We start from the raw sequence: 15,876 nt of genomic DNA, 5'->3' as shown, positions 1-15,876 counted from the left end.
TTTGAATTTAAAGTTGGTTATTTTTATCATATTCCTTTAAAGGGAATTCTTTAATTAAAAAGACTTTATGAAGAAACAGATGAATCATTATATATAATTATACAGCTCCCTAAAGGATTATTTTTATCAACCAGTAGTTAGACACTTATCTTTTCTATACCGATCTAGTTTCTAAAGTGACCTGTAATTCTTGGGAGTGGTACTTAGATGGCAGGAGGAGCTGATATTTATTGTTTGGTACTGAGGTAAAATACTAATTTTCTCCATCCTTTAGGACCACGCTATTCCAGTAAGCTGGTTCAAAGGTATCTTATGAGCCAATCGTTTAAAATACAATATGGTTTTGAATGTTGGTGTTTTATCCCCATAATTAAAGAGATGTTTTTCTGGCTCTATAGGACATATATTAGATTTGTGGCACAACCAACTCTATCCATTCCCTTTGCACAGATTAGTCAAGCAAAAAGAAGAAACCAAGGTCATGGGATTGATTTAGCAATGCCTTTTTCTTTCAACAAATACTTTACATGGTAACCTAACAAGTGTTCCCACTGCTTCTTTACTCTCCTCCTCCAAGTGCTCCCCATCAAGGGAACTCCCCATTTCCTGCCCAAAGGTCCTGCCCACTCAGGAGAACCTCAATGGCCTTGAGTTACTGGGGGCAACCGGGGGTGGTGAGGGCGCCTACTCTCTGTTCTCAGAAGTCTCTGCCCTGAGTCACTGAGAAAAAGAAGCTCAAAACTCATGAACATAAACGTAACATAATTTGGTTGAACAATATCTTAATCATAGTAATCAACACCAGGTAGGTATTTGTACTAAGTAGGCTTTAAAGAACTTCTACATGTCTTTACCTTGCTGCTATCCCAAATATATTTCTAATAAAAAGAAAAATAAATTCCTTCATTAACATGGTTGAGTAGAAAAACCTTTAAATAGCTAATGTAATAAAAATAACCTGGTTGTCTTTCACTAAAACTGAATCTTTCTTCTCAGATAAGCCAGTGTTTGAAAAAAAAAAAAAAAAAGATTCACTAAACATTCTTCCTTACATAATACATTTATTTTCACTTCACCGTTATAGAATAATCACAGTTCCCTGTTGCATATGGATCGTATCTGCTAGAAGATGAAAGAAAGGTAGAAACGCACACCTGAAAGAGCATGTGTTAAAAATAATCTTTTTTTTTTTAAAGCCCTTTAGTTTGCTGAATCATTTTAAAGACCACTGAAATATTTCAATAGAGGGAAACTATTGGAGCTTCAAGTTAGAGGAGGGATTGGAAATCAAAGGGTAGGAAAGGGCATTGGGATCAAGAACCCAGCAAGAACAAACGTTTGATTTTATCCATAAAAATCAAAGGCAAATGAGGGCTCCCTCAGGATACATGTGTGGCACAGTTTTCCCACTGCCTGGCCATGCGCTTAGTAAATCAGACTATACATTTTTTTGTTGAGAGATATTATTTACTGTAGTTAGTGCCCACTGTTACACTAATCTGTGTTTTTCCCTCACTCAGGACCCACAGTGGAATCATTTCTTTAGGCTCGTATTTAGCCAGTAGCTAAAAACTTCATGAGGCCAAATTCCATTGAGCATGAAATAAATTCCTTCTCATTCACCAGTAGTTTTTTTTTTTTTTTTTAATCCCCTTTCTTCACAGCCTGAAAACATTTGGCCTTCCTAAATGCATTTCAAGACCATGTAAATCTACTGGAAATTCCCATATTAATATGAGGTTAAAAAAAAAATACTACCACAGAGCTGGCAGCCAACAATGTTACTATACATAATTACCAAAGTTTTCATCTGAGAGACTTCCGGATTGTTCAAGAATTCATTTCTAGAGATTTCTAGATTTTTTTCCCCCTCAGGAGAAAATATTTTTTTGCCTTAAAACTTAAAACTGGAGTATCTAAAATGTAGAGTAGCCCTAAAGCCAATTGTAACAACTTGTTCATCAATATTTCTCAAATGATTTAGGGGCACTGGTTGAGGGCCTCAATGCATTTGTGTGTAAGAGAAGCATGAGGTTTGTTAATGAAGGGTTGTTTTGTTTTGTTTTTTTTTCTGTTTTGGAGGGGGGAAACATTTTTGAGTTCTATAAAGTGTTAGTATGTAATGACATACTAACCCATACTCAGAATCAATGTGATATTTTGAAAAGAAAATGATTTGCAATTCTTAGCTAAGGGATCTATGGCTATATTTGCAGATCACTTTACTCCTCAGAATAGAATTAAAAATGATGACTGTTTTAGGGGCGCCTGGGTGGCTCAGTGGGTTAAAGCCTCTGCCTTCGGCTCAGGTCATGTTCCCAGGGTCCTGGGATCAAGCCCCACATCAGGCTCTCTGCTCAACAGGGAGCCTGCTTCCTCCTCCTCTCTCTCTGCCTGCTTCTCTGCCTACTTGTGATCTCTGTCAAATAAATAAATAAATATAATCTTTAAAAAAAAAATGATGACTGTTTTATAGGGCTGAATAACCAAAGTGGCTTCTGCTGTTGGGAGGTTTTATTTCGAAAAACAATCATAAGCCACTCATTCAACCATGGAGTAGAAAAATTGGAATGTAAATTTCTGAATGAAGTCTGTGATTTTTTAAAAAAGCATTCAAATCCATTTTGTTCTCCATTTACCCACTTCTCACTCGCTTAACCCCGTTTACCCAACTAAACATCTGTACAAGCATCAGAGAAGGCTAGTATTCGAAATAAACTACCCTGTTTGCCAGCACTCTCTTAGAAGCATGGTAGTCCCCTGCGTGAACAAGAAAAATAATACCTCTAACAACTACAAAAACCCTGGAAAAATCCTGGAAGCATTTGACACTATTCTAGGAGAACAACATCAAGGTATTCTAATAACTTAATATTCTAAGTTAGTAGCATTAAAGTATTCTAATGACTTGAGTTTTAGGAAGATAACATGAAATCCTACTCAGTAACGTAGCCACATGAGTCCAAAAAAGCAGATGAGAATGTTTAAGTTCAATAAACTTTTAGTGAGGATCTCTTTGGTGCAGAGCACTGTGCCACGCCCCTCCCTGAGATGCAAGGATGAACGAGCTGGGCTGTTCCTAACCCTAGAGCTCTCACAGTTCGAAGGGAAAGAGAAGCATCTATTCACAGATTGTAGTAAGCATAATATTTAAAATGCAGTAATATTTTAAAATATACTCGGGGAGAGAGTCTGGAAAAAGACACGTAAATTAGGGACAACCCAGGCAGACAGGACGGTGTGTACTCAGGCAAAGGTGGGTTTAAAATCCTTCCAGGGCTGGGCTTGTTGGTCTTCAGATCAGTTTCAATTTCCTTGCCTTTGCACATTTCATGTAACCTTTCATGCCCTACTCACCCTTCCAGCTAAGCCCTGGTCTTTCCTGAATCCCTGGCTAATATAAATGTTCTTCTTTCGTCCTGCCCTTCCTCAGCATACCCATCTGCTCTTCCCATTTATAACAGCTCCCTGCCCCCTCCCACAGTTCTCCCCTCAGTATCCTTCTCTGAACACTAAAGACAACTCTGATCAGTCTGTGAACTACTTCAGGGGCAGAACCATATCCTACTAGCCCGAAGTTAGTGTCTGGCTCATGTGAATGCCCAATAAAGCCTGAATGGAAGAATAGATAAACGAATGAAGGAATGTCCCATCGCTCCTGGATTACTACCGAGTGTACAGAACCAGGAACCTAAATCTAGACTCTTCTCCTGGCTCCACACTGACTATGTGTCTTCAGTCAAATCAACCTTTCAGAGCCTCTACTTCTTCAACTATTAAGGGAGTATTTTTAAGAGCCTTTTTTCCCTAAATTACTGTGATTCTGAAATTTTACCTTAATAGACTATCAGGTAAATTTGTTTACCATTCTCTCTCCCAATAGCTGGAAAATGAAGTAAGAAAAACCCAAATCCATTCAATGTACAAAAAGGCAAAGAAAAGTAATTTGTTAACTCTTTTATCTTCTTGGATGAGAGAACCAAATAGAAATATAAAGTGACTTCCTTCCTTCCCTCTCTCATTCTCTATTTCTTCCTTCCTTCCTAACTTCTCTCCTTCTCTCCCTCCCACCTGCCCACCCGCCCGCCTGCCTGCCTTCCTCTTTCTCTCCTTTCTTTCCTCTTTCCTTCTTCCTTTTGTTTCTTTGGGAGTCACTCCTCAGAGCTTCTGGTTCTTGAGAGGAATAGGAGAGAAGCAAAGGATGTTGCATACAATGTTTATCACAAGCCAGAGAACCCTCAGAGGCTAGCTTTGCTTCTGATCTATGTCTATGGCAATAGCATTTCCTTGACTCTTGCCTATCCCCCAGAGTATAAATCTACATCATGTAGAATTCTTCCAAAACAGTAAGTTCTACTTAATATAGCATATTTAATGGGGCAGTTAAGCATCTGACTCTTGATTTTGGCTCAGGTTATAGTCTCGGGGTCATGGAATTGAGCTCCGTTTCAGGCTCTGAGCTGGGCACGGAGCCTGCTTAAGATTCTCTCTGCCTCTCCCTGCTCTCTTGCTCTAAAAATAGATAGATAAATAAATAAATAAGGAAGGATGAGACGTCTAGGTGGCTCAGTTGGTTAAGCCTCCAACTCTTGATTTCAGCTCAGGTCATTTTATCTCAAGGTCCTGGGATCGAGCCCGCATGGGGCTTCACGTTCAGCAGGAAATCTGCTTGAGGATTCTGCTTGAGGATTCTCTACCTCTCCCTGCGCCCCTCCCCTCCCCCCACTGTGTGCTCTCTCCCTCTCTCTAAAAATAAATAAATAAATCTTTAAAAACTATACAGCATATTTAATGTCAAATCTGTACATGTCCAGGTTTAAAATGGAAATAAACATTCTAATCAAGTGTTTTCTATGAATTCTATTAGAATGTCAAGTCTACTACAGTCACCACTGCTTATGAAAGTCGGGGCTGGGTGAGGACTAAGAACATGAGTCATACAGCCCTAGATGTGAATTACAAGTCTACCAGTTGCCAGCTGTGTGGCCAAGGTTGAGTGGCTTTACTTCTCGGTCTCATTTACGCCACGAGAAGAACAGTGCCTAGGCACTTTTGTGAGCATTAAATGAGATTATGGGTAAAAGCCTTAATATAATGTATTAAAAGTTCAGTAATTAGTTGTTATTATTATTATTTTCATAAGTGGATGCCACTAATATCAATTTCCTCAAATATAATAAGATTTACATGGTTATATTTCATGTATTTGAGTCTCTGTTTCTCTGATTAAATTTTAGATGAAGAATCACATTTGCATTTAAAAGCCATTTAAGAGTCTAGAAAGTATCTTCCTTCCGGTAGAAGAGACACCCTCAGCCCAAAGTGATGTGCATCAGTAAGGAGGCCTGGAGGAAACCCAGACCCTCCAGGGCAGGGACTCACTGAGCGGAAGGCTAACCAGGACTGTTCACTTTGGTCACACCTGACCCCCTTCCCTCCTGCCCTGCGTCTTCCCTCTCTTCTTCTCTGATTGTTCTTTCTGATGTTGCCTTTGCAACGCTGTGTGCTTATAAATCCCTATAATTTAGGTGCCCATTTGTAAATCGCAATCTTCTCTCATTGTCCTATAAGGTGACAAGGAAAGACATCTTGGGGGAGGTGACATTTGAACAGTCACACCAAAAATGAAGAGTTAGCCATGCAAGGGCAGCACTGCATTTTAATATATTCAGTTTTCTTTTTAACATAATTTTTATTCACTTAAAAACATAACAAGAATGGGTCTGTGAGCTTTGTCAAAGGGGCCCCTTGGTACCAAAAGGTCGAGAACCCAGGAACGGAAATTGTTCAGACTAAAGATTTGAGACTTAGGAGCTGACAGCATAGAGAAGAGAACTGTTGTTCTTCCTTCCCCCCACCTCTGCTTCTGGGAATCTAGTTCATCCCTGGACAAAGGCAGCCAGCAGGTCCTTGACCTCTTGATCCAGGTGGGTCTTGAAGGTGTGTGAGAGGGGCCACGGCCAGGTCAAGAGTTCATGTCCTGCTTATGTGAAGTCTCAAGTGATCTGGCTGGTGGGGGCAGGGACAGCGGTGCAGCTCAGAGGCACTGAGTGAAAAGGAGCCCTTAATGTCACCCAGGTTGCTTGGGCCAAAAGGTGAGATGCCTTGAGGAGCCTAAAGGAAACTTCCGTGACATCTTTATCTCCTCCCTCCAAGGGAAGAAAATCACCCTCATAGAGTTATCCTGTGATTTCTTACATGCGGAGCTGATCTCTGGGGCTCACATCAGGGCTGACCTTTAAGGACACGATCATAAATGTGGGGGACTGTGGGCATAGGTGAAAGACACGAGGAAAGACTGAGGAGGGGTTAAGTTGGAAGTAGTTAGAGTGGCACATCCCTAATCCCTAAAATTTGTTCAGGAGGCTGCTTACAAGTTGTGGCAAAATGCATCTTACCTCAAATTTTTTTTTTCTAGAACATCAATATGCCTATATATTATGAATTAGATATACATGAAAAATAAGTATAAAGGAAACTGTTTTTCCACTTTTACTTCTGACTGACCAACAACGGACAGCGGCTCTTTGCAACAACGGTCCCTTCCTCTTCTGTGCCCTTCCAGGGAGAAACCTGCAAACGCGCTATCCTTACAGGAACGCACCATTTAAACCAACTCTATCTCAAGTCATTTGTTATAAACTAAAAATCATTTTAATCACTCATGAGTGAACGTGTTTTGTATATCAAATACCATCATCCTCAGAATGTTCAAATAATACACGATCAAGTCTCATGTTGAAATATGCAAAAGGCTTACTTGCTTAGTGTTAAACAGGGCTTGTGTTTCCAATGAGAATTTTCGCAAGTAACCAGTGAGTTATTTTATTTCTCAAACATCTAACACTAGGGAACGCTTTTAAATGAAGACAGCTTGGGGTCCTTTCAGCTCAAGACGGAAGCCGAAAGCCGGGCACCAGGGAGAGAAAGGCTCCTGCCCACCACTCCTACCTCAAAAGCAAATACTTGGGTTTTTGGACTAAACCAATTTAATCATTGATGGGTGTTAGTAAAAGAAAAGCTGTAAGATATTCTAGAGATTCAAAGGCCCTTTCCAGCACAGTGGCGGGGGGGGGGGGGGGGGAAGGAGTGAGAAGGAGAGAGAAAGAAAGAAAGATCATAGGTAATCAGTGAAGGAAAAGTCAAATCCAAACTCCCAAGAGTTTGACATTTAACAGGGCTGACTTTTTTTTTTTTTTGTCTCCCGTGGGAAGATGAAGAGAAGTTTAATCTCAGAAAAACCAGAGGGGGTGGTGAGCAAAAGACCTTCACAGCGTTTTGCTGAGTTCCATTTCCATAGCAATGGACTTAAGGTGCCCTTGACAAAGACAGAGGTTTTCACTGTAAGATGAATAAGGGGAATGAACCAGCTAGCCACAAATATTGTCAGCAGAAAACAGCACCTTGTCAGGCTCTGCCTACTCCTCCCACAAGGCTCGTTTAAGGCTTACATTCCGTGACACCGTGGGTTTTGATTCAGCACAAAAGTTTAGTTGCGGAGACAAAAACTGTGATTCATTCATCAGGAAGTATTTTTCTTTTTTGTTGCCAAGGGAGACAATTTAAACACCCAATCTGTGGAAAACATTATTGCATTTAGACAAAATACCAAAGCTCCTCAACGCACACACACGTATTTTGAAAATTTCCTATCATTCCCACTGCCCTGGAAAGGCACTACCCCTCCGCTCTCCTTCCAGATCCTTACAGGAGTGAACGAACTTGAAGGAAAGTCAAAAAGCAAATATGGCTTTTAAGTGGAATACTGACAGCCTGTTGAAATAAACTGTAGTCATATTATATTTTGCTTATGTCATGTATAATGTGTACAATGTTTATATCATTTGTTTAAATATCTGAAAACATCAAATAATTCAACATTTCTCTAACCAGCCAAATATTTCCAAAAACCAGCAAAATTTTTGCAAACCCTTCAAGGTCTTAGTTATTTTTTCCTCTTTCTTCTGCCTGTGCTTTATTATATAGATTTTCCTTGCTTCTGCTTTAAAACTTCGGCATTCCTGTTGAGGAATGTGCCCACGGCCGCGTCAAGGGTATAAGACCAGTGGCCTCACCCTTGGTTTAATGCTTTGTTGAAACCATCCTCAAAGTTTCCATAATTTAAACAGAGGGCCTGCTATTTTCATTTTGCATTAGTTCTTCATGTACCTAGTAGTAGCTTCAGTCCAGGACTGTCCTCCCTAGTGCCCACGTCCCTCTGATCAAATCATTCGGCATTCAAGTCACCACCTGTAACTGAACGCTAGTACGATAACCCCAAAGTGGCTGGACCCCCCAGATCACAGCTCCTCTTACTCCCGCACATTCCTACACGAACATCTTCCAAACAAAGAAATCATTTGCGGTATCGCCCACCTTGAAGACCAGCAGTAGACAAATACATTTAACCACGAGAGTAAACACTCCAATCAGAAGGACACAGACTTAAATGATCTCAGTGACATTCTCACTGGGATTGATAACACTGTGTTTTCTCAGTTTCAGTACCATTGTTTGTTTCTGAATTCAGGCTACCTCTTTCAATGGATGTATACATTTAACACAATCGTTCCTCTATTTTTTTTTTTTTTTCAAAAAGCTGTTACGACGCCAAGGATGTATATGAGAATTTCCTTCACTGTCTTTCCCGTTTCTTGTCTCACATCCGCTCTTCTTCAATCAATTTCAACTTTTCCTTTAACTCGCTCAAAATGCCCTTTTCAAGGGCATCGACTTCCATGTTATCCAGTCCAACCTGCAATTCATGTTCAGTTTACTTGACCTTGCAAGAGCTTCTATCAAAACTGACCTTTCTCTTTTCCTTAAATCCCACCTTCTTTTGGCTTCAATCCTATTACAGACCCTCAGTTCTCCCTCTGTCACAGTAACTGGGTCCCTCTCTGCTGGTTTTCCTAGACTTCCACCGCAGCAACCGATTTCCTATGGAAAGCCCAAAATGACCCCAGTGTATCCTCTTGGGGAAAAGGGTGAAGAAGTGTACTTTCCCAAAAAGTAATCTTGAAAAACAAGAGAAGCCACCTAAAGTATATTGAACTGAAGGCAGAACACTTGGCTTTTCTACTTTGTGTACTCAATGCTTCCTTGTTCAATACTATTAAACCTAATTTAGATATGATATAAAAAGGCATCACATGTATGGGGCATGAATACATGGGCTCATGGAATTAGCGGAATCCCAGCATGGCTGAAATAAAACCAGCAGAACTGTAACAGGGAGAAATGCAGGACCCTCCACATTTCCCCCCAAATCCATCGGCAAACAGAGCTTAACCTTGGGGAAGGTAGAAAAGATATTAGGGTCCCTTGTGGTAGGTATACATAATATGAAGACAGTACTATGAAAAAAGCTGTCCTAATCCAAGGTTGAATTAGTAATGCCATGCTATTAAAACAGAAGCTGACCATTAACATCCACAAATTTGATCATTATAATTTAGCTATGCCAATATATTCGAAAGCCATTCTGCACTCAACTGTTGAGAATCACAGTAGCGCTTCAACTTTGCCATGCACAGATCGCCTGGCCATCTTGTTAAAAACACAGATTCTGACTGCAGATCTGAGGCGGGGCTGGGATGCTTCATGGCGCAGCCTCTCCCAGGAGCTGCCATTTTGGATTCGAAAGATTAAATGAACTCTTGGGTTGTTTCTAGCTTGAATACCCTGAGGCTGGCTAATTCAGCCAAGCCTTGGCAGAAAGATCAGCAGACTGATTAGTAAGATCACACCTCCCCCAGTACTTTTCTGTCACTGTTTAACCAGAACTCCAAACTCCCCATCCTCCATTCTAGTCTTAGGGACACTGGGTAACTATTTCCAGAGGGAATGGGGTACTTCAGTGAAACAGAGGCTTTTGGCTTACCGTAGAGAGGAGGGAAATCTTCAAGAGTTCCAAAATTAAAGACATTATAGGGCAACAAGGTCAACTGAGCATTAACCAGGGAAATCTGTTAAACCAAACCAGTGTTTTGATTCCTCTGCTCTGTTCCATTCGAATGATGCCGCCGCTGGTCTGTGGCTCAGTCACAGTGAAAATGATGTTGAAGACACGGTGAAATGCTTACAACATAATGTTAAAATTTAAAAGAAGGCTATTTATATAGGACAAGCTAATTCTGATGAAGAGTTACACTTTAAGCCTGTGTGCCACAGGCTGTTAATATTCTAACCAGGTATCTATCTTTTCAGAGAGGCCTGTGAGGAAGGTTTTGCACAAGGTGGGGAGAGGTGGATTGGAGAGGACAGTGTGACGTTTCTTCCCTGGCTGCCTCGGAACCTTGCATTTGAGCTTCCAGGAGAGGGTCTAGGTGATAGAAGGAGAAGGAAAAGTTTGCAAAACGCCTCTGAAGGCAAAAGCCAGGTCTTCACAGAAGGTGGGGCCAGCTCCCCAGTCTGGTAAAGAAAACAGCTGAAGAAAAGTGGGGAAGGCCAAGGAGACACAGTTCATCACCACAGCAGTACCCCTGAGGCTCTTTCTTTTTTGTCTTATTAAAAGAAGATTTTTAATATTATTATCCTTTTATTTTTTAAGTTCTTCTCTATATTTATATGCTATTATATGAAAATCTAGGCAAGGCAAGTTTATTTGATTTCCACATGTTAGTAATGAAGAAATCAGAACCCAGGCGGAACCACATTAACAGATTACTCTCAAATAAATCACATTGACATAAATCCTCCATAGCCCATTTTGTTTAGAACAAACCAGTAAAAACCCAATGGCCCATCTTTACTACACTCTCCACACCAGTGTACACACATTGCCCATTCTAAGTTTTTTGGTTTGAGTTCAAGTTGCAGGTTCTTCTCAGAGGGTTTTCTCCTTCCCCTTCCCGCCTTTCCCCTGTCCTTCCCTCCCCTTCCCGCACCTCAGCACAGACCTCCCTCTGTGTTTCCCCCGCTCCTCTGGCTCTCGCCCCAAAGAAGTTGGCAAGTTTAGGGGCCTCATTTGTTCCCAGGAGAATGTCAGCCCTTCTTCCAACTTCTGGGGCCATGATCCCAGGCTGCCAACACAGCAATTCTTTAAATGCGGTGTTCATTTCCTCGTGAGGACTGCATTTCCCACAGAGTTCCCTTTTACTTGCTTGTGCTAACAAGTCAGACTGAGGATGTCCACTGAGGTCTGAGTCACGATGAACATCTATTTAAGCATGAGTGGCAACTAGCATAATATCTCAAATCTACTTTAAGATACTTCAGTATAAAGTGTGATAGTTGTGTGTGTGCACGCGTGTGTGTCTCAGGTGAAACTACCCAGATGCCGCTAGTGTTAAAACTGGTGAGATACCTCCCAGGGGCAATCAGCTGGTACTCCAGTCAGGAACACTGGCCACATTCCAGAGATGCCCCCCTTACTGTCTGTTCTCTGTCTCTGTCAACACGGGCACTTCACTAATTAGCAGGATAAGTATCAGAAATGTGTTATTAGGGAAATCAGTGGGCTATTAATGGCATGATAATAGGTAATACCAATGGACTCTCACCAGAGAAATTCATGGTGGTCAAGGTACCCACAAAAGTTAAAGTATCTTAGAGAGACTTCTGGCTCCAGCACGGAAAAGAGGTTGACAAACCCTCCCCTGGAAAAAAATTATGTAATTGGACAAAACGGCTGTTTTAAGAATAACCATTTCAGGACTCTGAAATCAGCCAAAGACCAACGAAAAATGAGAGGATGTTCTTTACTGTTCCCTATACAAAGCTGCCAGGGTTTCAGGTAAGACCAGGGGGTGACCTGCCTCACCCTCACCCAGCTCCTCGCCACCGAGGCAGTTTCTCAAGGCAGGGCAAGCACGGCCATCAGCAGCTTCAGGACTGGGGTCTGACCGCAGGCTCCCCTTGGAGCGGAAAAGTGGAAACACAGTGATCTTGTTGTAAAAGTTGTAAATTCAGTAGAAAACGAATAAATGAATAAATGAATGGGGATCGTTTAAGGCCCTCCCGGCCTAAGGTTGCAGTCCCAGAGGGCAAGCTACAGACAGCTGGACCAGCCAAACACATTAACAGCAATGTCCTGGAAACATGAGCATCAAAGAAGGGCATGGTCAGCTTTCCATAGGTCCCTGGGTTTGTGTGTGTGTGTATGTGTGTGTGCACGCGTGCGCGTGTGTGTTTTTAATTGGAAAAGAAGAAAACACTTAAGAATTCAGCAAAAGAATTAAGACCAACACATTGAAAACTACAAAACACTTCTGAGAGAAATGAGAAAAGACCTAAATGAATAAAGTGATGTATTTTTCCTTGGGGAGGAAGACTCAGTGCTATTAGACAGCAATTCTCCCCACACTGTTTATAGATTCAGGCTCTGTCCTATCAAAAGCTCAGTTAGCATCTTTTGTAGAAATTGACAAGCTGATACTTAATGGAAATACAAGGGGCCTGAAACTGTCAAAGCAATTTAGAGAAAAGTAACTAAAATTGAATGTCTTAAACTACAAATTTTAAAACTTACTATAAAACTTAACAACTCCCGACAGCATGGTATTTGCATGAGAAAATACACATGAATCAATAGAATAAAATAGAATCCAGAAATATACATTTACATTTACATTTGTGGCAAAGTGATTTTTGGCAAAATGCCAAGGGAGTTTTGTCTTTCCAGCAAATGTTTGGGACTACTGGATATCTACATGCACAAACTGAATTTAGATCCTGCCTCCTCACCATGCATAAAAGTTAACTCAAAGAACTAAATAGAAGAGCTAAACTTGAAAACTTCTAGAAGAAAATAAAGGATAGAGGAGAAAACCTTTGTGACCTTGGATTGGACAAAAATTCTTAACTATGACACCAAAAGAACAATCCATAAGAAGAAAAACAAATTGATAAAATGGACTTGAAATAAAAAAACTTTGGTGCCATGAAACACACTGTTAAGAAAAATTTAGGGTGCCTGGCTGGTTTAGTCAGTAGAGCACATAAGTTTGTAAGTTTGAGCCCCACATTACTTAGAAATAAAATCTTTTTTAAAAAAAAGATTTTATTTATCTATTTGACAGAGAGATTACAAGTAGGCAGAGAGACAGGCAGAGAGAGAGGAGGAAGCAGGCTCCCTGCTGAGCAGAGAGCCCGATGCGGGGCTCGATCCCAGGACCCTAGGATCATGACCTGAGCCGAAGGCAGAGGCTTTAACCCACCAACCCACCCAAGAACCCCTAAAAAAAAAAAAATAAAAAAAAAAAAAAAAAAAAAGAAAATCTAAAGACAAGCCATAAACTGAGAGAAAATACTTCCAAATCACATTTCTGATAAAAGACTTATATCAAGAAAATATGAAGAACTCTTATAACTCAATATTCAAAAGACAGAAAAACCCAATAAAACCAAGAAAAATATTAGAGTAGACTTTTTTAAAGATTTATTTATATTTATTTTAGAGAGAGAGTGCACGAGTTGGGGGGAAGGGGTAAAGGGAGAAGAAGAAGCAGACTCCCCACTGGGCAGAGAGTCTGATGAGGGTCTGGACCCCAAGACTCTGAGCTCATGGACTGAGCCGAAACCAAGAGTTGAATACTTAAATGACTGAGCTACCCAGGTACCCCTGGAATAAATATTTTTACCACAGAAGATAGATGAATAGCTAGTAAGCGCATGAAATATGTTCAGTAAATTATAGGGAAATGGCAAGTTAAAACGCAAAATGCCACTTCACAGCCTCTAAAATGACTACAATCAGGAAGACCGTGTGTAGTGTTGGTAAAGATGTAGGGTGACTGCAATGTTCATACACTGCTGGTAGAATACAAAATTGCACAGCCACTTTGGAAAAGAATCTCATAACCACTTTAAAAAAATCAATGTAAGGGGCTCCTGGGTGGCTGAGTCAGCTAAGTGTCTGACTCTAGATTTCAGTTCAGGTCATCATCTCGGGGTCACAAGACTGAGCCCCGGGTCTGGCTCTGTGCTCAAGACAGAGTCTGCTTGAGAGTCTCTCTCTCTCTCCCTCTGTCTTTCCCCTCCTCCCCATTCTCTCCGCACCACAAAATAAATAAATAAATAAAATCTTAAAAAGAAAAAAAAAGATCAACACAAATTTATGATATGACCTATATTCCACTCTTGGGAATTTCACTCAAGAGGAATGAAACATGTCTCCGGGAAGACCTGAATGCAAATGTTGATAGCATTATTCCTAACAGACCCCAAATAGAAACAATAAAATTGTCCATCGACTGGTGACTGGCTAAAAAAAAAAATGGCTACATACACAGAGAAATCATCTTCAGCAATCAAGTATAACAAACTCCAGATACATGCCACAACCTAGATGAACCTAGAAAATATTATGTGAAGAGAAAGAAGACAGACACAAAAGAATACATATACTGCGTGGCTATATGCATATGAAATTTCCAGAAAGGGCAAATGTAAAAGTACCGTAAGCAGATGATTGGTTCGGGCTGAGGTGAGGATGGAGGCTGGACTGAGTACAAATGAACGTGAGGAAGCCTTTCGAGGTCTTGGAAATATTCCACACCAGATTGTGGGGACGACTGTGCAACACTCTAAATTTACTAAAAACCATTGCACAATACATATCCGATTGGTAGGATTTTATGGTATGTAAATTATACCCTGATAAAACTGTTCAAACATGTTGGAGTTTCTCCTCACCCTTGCATTGTACTGGGTGTAAAATCACACAGGCTGAGGCCTCCATTCTGAAGGATGGGGTTGCCGCCTAGGGCTTGGTCCCTCAGATGTCTTGGATCCAGACAGTGTTTAAGGGTGTGTATCGCTTGACATTGATTCAGTGGAGAAGTCTGTGCTCTCAAAACGACAGAAGGCTGCAACTCTATCGAGTTCACTGCATATGGCCTATGACTGGCTTTGGACCTGACTGCTAATTAAGGTACGTTAATAATGTGTAAGCTATGCACTTGACTTGACATCATCTAGTGGTTAGGTTGTCAGGGAGCAGTACATCCTCATGTACCTCGAGCTTCTTGGTAGGTATCATCCTTCACCAAAAAAGAACCCAAGCATTTTGTATAACAAAATTGGCTTAGGTCAGCTGGTAACAGAAATCAAAGCGATGTTTATTTTCTTCCCTGGCTGATTCCTTCAAATATCATTTTGGAAATATCTACCTATTCAATTTGAAATTATTTCCTTTACAGAAGACTGAATTATGCCCAAATTTTCAAACGTTTCAGACGTTTGAGCACCTCAATGAGGCATATCTTAAGTCAGTCAATCTAATAATGAAAAAGAAACCAACAGAGTTAGAAACCGCTAAAGACACAGGAGATGTTATGCTCATATTTCTGAGGAGAATAGGCCATTCTTTCATTCAGTAAAAAGTGATTTTTATCAAACAAAAATCCATCTGTGACATAAATTCTGTATGCCTTTGTTCTGTTCCTGAGAAGAGAGGATGCCTTAGCTCAGAATGCCTGGAGGAGAGCAGCTGCTCTTCCACTTAAAGTGCTCCAACGGCAGGCAGGTAGTGTTCCCTTAAAAAAAAAAAAAAACAAAAAAAACAAAAAAACCCACCCTCAACTATGCAAATATAACCACAAGAACTAGTTAACAAATGCCAACAAGGCTAAAGTCACGCACCATAGAGTATCCTGAAGTTACATCCTTGCCAAGGAACGCCCACGGCAGTAGACATGTAGACGTGAATCGGAGCTCTCATCTGTTTATGGCAATATTATTCTAATGCAACAAGTGGGAAGTATATTGGTGTTTGAGGCCTTCAGAAGCAAAAACCTCTCCCAGATCAGAGCTGAGAACACACTTACTAGGATTCTCTGGGTCTTCTCATGTTCATTTGACTACAAACCCTGGAGGTGCAAAAACCACGGGTCACAAGTATGTGGAACATTCTAGTAAGTATTTGCTGTGTGT

This window comes from Enhydra lutris, unplaced genomic scaffold (assembly GCF_002288905.1).
Source record: "Enhydra lutris kenyoni isolate GAN:26980312 unplaced genomic scaffold, ASM228890v2 scaffoldscaffold8, whole genome shotgun sequence".
NCBI classification, from domain to species: domain Eukaryota; kingdom Metazoa; phylum Chordata; class Mammalia; order Carnivora; family Mustelidae; genus Enhydra; species Enhydra lutris.
The sequence above is the reverse complement of the archived record's forward strand: the minus strand, read 5'-3'. Positions refer to the sequence as shown.